The 6,978-nt window shown below is 46.6% G+C and overlaps 1 long non-coding RNA gene across 1 annotated transcript; it reads left to right on the top strand.

The window, feature by feature from the left end:
• The first annotated feature begins 448 nt into the window (after positions 1-448).
• LOC117068284 lies at positions 449-6,978 on the top strand. Its single transcript, XR_004431054.1, has 3 exons — positions 449-534; positions 2,996-3,116; positions 6,430-6,978. It is a non-coding gene; the product is annotated as an uncharacterized LOC117068284 (long non-coding RNA).

The raw sequence follows: 6,978 nt of genomic DNA, 5'->3' as shown, positions 1-6,978 counted from the left end.
ATTTCCCCTGTTTGTGCTGCCCTCCCGCTGGCTAATTCTGATTATTTCTCCTTCTCCTTGCTCTCTTGGGCGACTTTATTCCTGACCGTGCATTTTCTCTGGACTCAGGATTAAAAAAACCCACGCTGCTAATATCCTTGTCAGCCTTTTCCTGAATCATTGCTGGGCAGCTCTAGGGAGCCACAGGCCAGTGCCTTCTGACTGGCAGACTCCGTCTCCGGGCCTTCCTGGCCTTGGGGTCCTGGAGCTCTCTGTCTGAGCCTGCTTGGCCGCTGAAGCAACACCCAGGGGCCTGCATCCTCTGAGAAATGCCCAGCCAGGGTTGCAGATGGAGCCAAGAATTGAAACTCTCTCTGAGTCTTTCCATCTCACAGGTGATTTCTTTCAAACGCCAGATAATGTTTAAATTTTGAAGTGCTTTTCTCCACGTGATCTCATTTGCTGTTATTGTCCCTGTTTCACAGATGAGCAAGCTGAACCTCAGAGAGCTTAGTGATTGGCTTGAGGCACAGCTACCAAGGATCAGTGACTGAGGTATGCGGGAAATAATCGTCTCTATCTGACAGATGAGGAAACTGAGGCTCCCATTGCTGAAAGGGCTTGTCCCAAATCACACAGCAGTAAGAGGTGGTGAGAGAAGTGGGTTTCAGGCCCTGCATCCTCCAGGCCAGAGGTACAGAGTCGAGCTCTGTTGCCCGCACCAGCCCTGGTCACAGGGGCAGTGCTCAACTCTGCACAGGGGTTTGTTCTGCATTGCGCATAAAAAATCAGGTCATTCCAGCAGGGAAACACCCACCAGGCAGTACTCAAGAGCCCCAAGTCCAGGAGTCAGAGGTGGCCAGGGGCTGTCCTGGTTACTCCCATCTCCTCCTGTGAACACAGGGCTTGGTGGGGAGCTTGTGTTTATATTTCAGGGGAAGAGGCTGGTTAACTCCTCAGTCCATCGTGCTGCTTGGCTTATCTCAAACTGCTATGGGGACGACAGACCAAATATGACTGGGTGGCAATAGGGGTTTCCACACATTCTGGTTCAAGTCTAACCCATGAGAGACTCAGGAGGAAGGTTCCATGTAGCAAATGCCCCTTCCTCCAGGCAGCCCTTCCTGACTCTTCAAGACAGAGCAGACCCTTCCTTCCCGGTCCCCCAGAACCTACTTCTGTGAATCATGACATTCCCACTGATGGGATCAACTGTTCCCCCATCATCCTTCACCTCAGCTGAGTCATGGGCATAAAGACCTCCATGGGGCCATAGATGCAGGTCTGGGGACCAGCCATGGTCACTCATACACATGCCCACCCACCCTCATCCTCACAGAGAGACACAAGCACAGAGAGACACTGTCCCACTCTCAGGTGCTGTGTGGGCACATACATGCACATGTACGCACACACATGCACACTCCCCTGCAGACAAGCACAGACCCACTTAGAGACCAAGTCTGTCCATGTCTATGCATATACAGGCATCTGTTTCCCTACACCTGGTATTCCGTGTGTTCTCCTTAGAACAGAGGCCATGGCTGATGGCATGGCCTATGGGGATTTGGGATTTGGCCTGCTCAGGTCTGAAACTTCTTGGGTGGCAAGCTCTAATGCAGGGAACTTCTTTCTGGACTAGTAGCCTATTCCAGCTGGGGCCTCTCTTTGCCCTCTCCTCCCAGACAGCCCAGCCGCAACTATCTCTAGGTAGAATCTGCCCGCATGCACTCCCAATCAGATAAGCGCCCTTCCTTTAGGCCCCTGGGGTCCTGTCGCCACCAGCCTTGCCACCTCGACACTTTCTCAATAACTCACAGAGGTCAGCTGTTGCTCACCTGGGGATTATTTTCCCCCTTCTCCTCTGATGCTCTGTTTTCCCTGAGAACAGATACCTGTCCCTGGGGCTCAGTGGATCAACTGGCTAAAAGAGGAAGGAGAGGTCAGGGTCCCTGCTGACATCTGGCTTGTGCCTTGCCACAAAGGTACCATGAGTCCTAGGAGCAGGACACAGTGATGGAGCACTGATCCTGGAGTCTGACCAGCTTGAGCTTGAACCCCAGCTCTGTCGCCTCTCAGCTGTGTCGCTTTGGACTGTCACTTGACTATGCAAGCTTCGATTTCTGCTTCTGTAAAATGGGCATGGTTGTTTGAATCTTATAGGACTGCTGAGAGGCTTAGATGAGGTTAAACACAAGTAAAAAAGACTTAAATGACAGAGTGCTCAAAAAATGTAAGTGAATAAGAATGACTATTATGGCAATTGAAGTGTAACTGAATTGTTAGAGCAATTGCCCTACCCCTATCTTCATGGCCTCTTAGGCCCTGTGAGACTCAGACAAGGTCTGAGCAGTGATTCAAAGAAGGCACAGCCTCCAGCCTTCAGCAGAGGAGGCAAGTGAAAGGCTGGCAAGGGCCTGGGCCTCTCTTGCAAAGCAAGAGAGAGCTGGGACTGGAAACAGCTCCCTTTACTGACGTGGGCTGTCTCTAGGCTACCTGTCCCCAGTCAGTTACTGCCTGTAAAGCCAAGGGGATCACTTGTTTTCTCTGAAATCAGGAGGGAGAAAACTCATGGATAAGGAGCCTTACCTAGATAAGAGCTTCATCTGCACTGGTCATTTTCACATATATGATCCCATTTATCTCAAAACAATTCAGCAAGGAGGAATTATTACAATGAAGAAGGCTGAGGCTCAGAGCAATAACATGGCCTGTGAGTGACAGGGCTGGGGCTTGAACCCTCAGTATCTGACTTCACATGATGGGTTGTTCCCCAGCGTCCTGGCCACCTTTAGAAAGTGAACAGCAGAAAAAGTGAACAGAATGGAAATGATGAAAGCAGCTTCCTTGTCCTCAGAGGCAAGATGCTGAACAAATCCATCCTGTAAGCAATACTTACAGCGAATGTTACTCCACAGAACAATTTAGACAAAGACCTAGTTTATGCAGCTGAATATGAAATATGGCTTGTGTCTTAAGACATTTGTATAAAAAGATGATTTCTTTACTGTCGCAGCCTCAAAACCACCTCTTCTGAGAGTATTGCTTTCTTACCCGAGGATGGCCCATCAGGGTGATCTGGAAGGCAGAAGACGGGAGTTTTTCCATGAACTCACTGTGATGGGGGTGGTCCTTCGGTAAGTTTCATTCTCTCTGCACCCTAGTTTCCTGTTCTGTGAAAGGACATGATTTTCTGGAGTGATTTCTCTGGGTAACTTCTAATTTCCCCTAAACCGTGGCTACATTCTCCAATGCAGAACTCATATGAGATCAACAAAGTATGTTTTTCCAACATACTTATGAATTTCTTTACTAGAAAATCCTAATGAAGGCAGACCACTTAAATAGCATTTGGTTAATGCATTTAGAAAATCCAAGAATAAATTCACATCAGGTGTAGAGGCCCTAAGTATAAGTGGCTGCCCCCTGTCTGACTCTATGACCATCAGAAAAGAAGAACTTTTGGTTTCTGAAGCCTGTGTCCTTGTCACTGATTTAAGTCTTGGCTCTCCTCCATTTAGAGAAGGCAGCAAGGTTCCTGGCCCAGGTGAACTATCCACCTTTGTCCCTGTCTGAGGTGACTGAAAACTTTTGCAGGATTCTTTCTTCTTCCAGAAGCAGAAGCACGGGGGGGTGGGGAGGACATGGGCAGCAGATTTGGTCCCCTGACTGTCCCATGGGGGGTGCTGCTAAGGAAGACACAGGCCTGGAAGTGAATTCTTATGGCACCTTCTTTGGTGGGGGGGCCAGGGGAAGGAAGGGCGTCAGCGTCTGGCCACTGCTGCCAGCAAATCTGTGTGTTGACAGAGTTGCTCCCCACATGTGTCCTTTTAAACGCTGATCCCTGCTCGGGATTCGAGTTGACCGACTCCGTTTGCCAAATGCAAATGCATTAACCTTACAATTGGGTAATCTAATAAAAAGGATCAATGGTCTGATTCGGTGCTTATGGAGTCATTTACTGCAAGTGAGAGCAATTGAGCCAGGATGAGCAGCATCGGGGAGCCCAGAGGATGGCTTCGGTCGGCCGTCCCCGCTGACTTCCCCAGGCGAGGCCCACTCTGCCTGGAGGGGCTGGGCTGAGTGGTCAAGGGAATGAGGAGGGTGTTATTCATTCATTACTGCCACTTTAATCACTTAGAAGTTCAATTAAGTATAAATCATTAGTGGTATTTCAAGTTACTTTATTCAGGCCTGTGCGTAACACACTTGACTGGCGGTGGGGAGCTTTCTGTGACTAGATTTAGCGTGCGACTGAACAAGGCAGTCATATGGGTTTTTCTGCTATGAAATTGATAAATGAAGCGGGCATTCGAGGTACAGCAGTAATTTCTGTGGTGCAGTCAAGTGCTCGCTCCCTTGTCTCCTCTAGCAATGAGGGCATGGGCCCCTTTAATATGGCAGCTTTCCCCTGGGGGTCCAAAGGCCAGGCTGGGCTGCAGTCCTAGGGTTTATTTCCTTGCAGAAGTTCGCAGAGTGAGCCCTGGTTCATTAGTAGGAATATACCTGGGAAGAAAAAAAAAAAAAAAAGAAGGAGAAGAAGAAGTTTCCCTTACCATCGTTCACCAGCACTGATGCTGTCATGATTTTTTTCAGAGTAGCAAGCGGATAGTGTTGGAAGGACAGAATCGGGCTATCTCGGCAGCTCGTTCCAACTTCCCAAGGATGCACTTGTCCCCAGTGGCCGGCATCCCTGTCTGGAAAGCATATTTTCTCCTAATCGGTTTTACAGCTCTTTTAAAGTAATATGTCAGATCATTTTCCCCATATACATAGTTAATGAAAGTAACCCTACAAATTCATTTTAAATAGATGGAAGTTGTTATAACCCTGATCCAGAATTTATTACGTTCATTACAATCTTGCTGAAGTAGGTAATGTAATGGACTATTACTTTTATTATCTTTTTAATCCCTCAGAATTATTAGGAACTGACTAATATTTGGCATCACCCTGTTAATGTTTAAACAGAAATTGATACTTTAATTCGTCTAATAAATGATAGGGGCACTTTGAGTGGAAACAAAAGCCTGATGGGATTTATCTCGATCAGTCCCAAAGACTTTTAAGTGGGACTCAGGGGTCTGAATGCAATTATTTCCAGGCAGGGTATCTTCATCAAGTACGCAGAAAGGACAGAGGAACAGAGATGGCAATAGTGACAGAGAGACCCAGACGGACTCTCTTGTCAGACAGCAACAACAACAAGGCAGAAAAGAGAGAGGGAGAGCAATTCCATTCATACATTCACGTGTGAATTCTGATTCACAAAAAAATTAGAGCTCAAGCTCTGATTTGGCCTGATAACTCCAGCAATGAGCTCTATGTACCTTTTCCTTCTTGCCCTTCATCTTCCCTTCCCCTCCTCCCCAGATTAAAACGAAGTTTTTTCTTTATAACCATCCCTGTGTTAGTAATCAGCTTTATGGCTAAGAATTCTCAAGTGCTCTAGAATTCGTGCGTTGCCGAGACAAATGATTGGGCCACATTCTCCTAGTGAGGAGTGGAGACCCTGTTTGCTCCTTAAAAAATAATGATGGCTGCTCAATTTGCAAATTACCAAATCTCACTGTGCAATGGGAGGGTGTGGCAGGGGGCATACTGTTGTGTCTATTCCGAAGAGGCTGTGTTTACCCTCTAGAACTCCGTTTCCTGCCGGGCGGGTGACAGGTAGGATTTAGGAGAAATTGATCTCTTGCACTTTCTAGATTTTACAAGGCAAAATGCAATGCTGGTTACTAAAAGAAAATTATTTTTTAAATAATAAAAATCTATTAGTTCTAACAGGATGAGAGGAATAAAGTACGTCCCTTTCTGGTTTGATAATAAAAGACATTCGGGAAAGGAAAAGCTGTCATCTTGAAAGGCAAGAGCGTGTTTTCTAACAAAGAAAGCTTCCAGTTAGCAAAGTCATTAATTAGCACAGAGAAGCTCATTAGAATTTAAAGCTGCTTTACTGTGTAGTGTGGCTTTGCTCTCTCTAAATGCTCTGGGTTTCCAAAGCAAGAAAAGTATTGATTAAATTGACTCAGCATGAAATGTGCCCCGTTTGTGCCGACCCATAAAGAGGTGGGCTTCTCGGCTTTCTTAGCAGAAGAACCTGCCAGGTGTCCTGTGAGCTGGGCCCAGGCGGGTGGGCTGGGGACAGCATCCTGTCTGCCTGTAGCCTACTTACTTCGAGGGACCGACTGACTGCCCATCATTCGGCAAAAAACCGTTTTGATCAATGGAGGGGAAACCTGCCCTTAGCTAAGTTTATTCCCGATGCCTTACAAATCTGATTTTGTAAATGCTGATTGCGTTCGTCAACGCTGAGTTGACAAGGGCTACACGTCATTTGGGGCTTGATAAAGAGACTAAGAGGCAGCTTCTCAGCATGTTTATTTTTAATAGACATAAAAAATGAAAACAAAAACAGGCTTTCTCACTCCTTGGAACCCTCGTTGACAGAAAAGTACTGAGTGCACAGAAGTGGCGACAGGCAAATGGAGATCCTGGAAAAGGAGGTTTTCTACCAAAATATCCTTGTGAACATGAGGACAGCTTCCAAACTGAGAAAGAGTGGGCTCGAGAAAGCTCTAACACTTCCTTCCCTGACACAAAGTGCTTCGGGCTGTGCTTGCCATCAATATGTCAGAGCCGTGGCAACGTTCTTCGTGCATCTCCGCTTGGGCGTCATTTTGTGAGTAGGACAAACCCCATCAATTCTTACCTCATCTATTAGAAATGCAGCATTGTGAGTGGAAGCAATGTTTTCTGGGGCGCATCACTGGAAATGAAAACTCCTTCATTTTTCTATATCTTTACTGAATAGACCTAACTCTTCCCTTCGGCTTCACTAGATGTGGATGGCCCTAAAATACTCTCGGAGACTATCAAGAGAGAAAGAATGTAGCTTTAAAAGCCAATTAGAAAATATTCACAACATATGTAGCAAAGGGCTAATGTTCTTCCTATAGAAAGAACTCTTTCAGATGGATAAGAAAGATACTAAGATCT

The sequence above is a fragment of the Trachypithecus francoisi genome, unplaced genomic scaffold (assembly GCF_009764315.1).
Source record: "Trachypithecus francoisi isolate TF-2019V2 unplaced genomic scaffold, Tfra_2.0 Lachesis_group21, whole genome shotgun sequence".
Taxonomy (NCBI): domain Eukaryota; kingdom Metazoa; phylum Chordata; class Mammalia; order Primates; family Cercopithecidae; genus Trachypithecus; species Trachypithecus francoisi.
The sequence above is the reverse complement of the archived record's forward strand: the minus strand, read 5'-3'. Positions and strand labels throughout refer to the sequence as shown.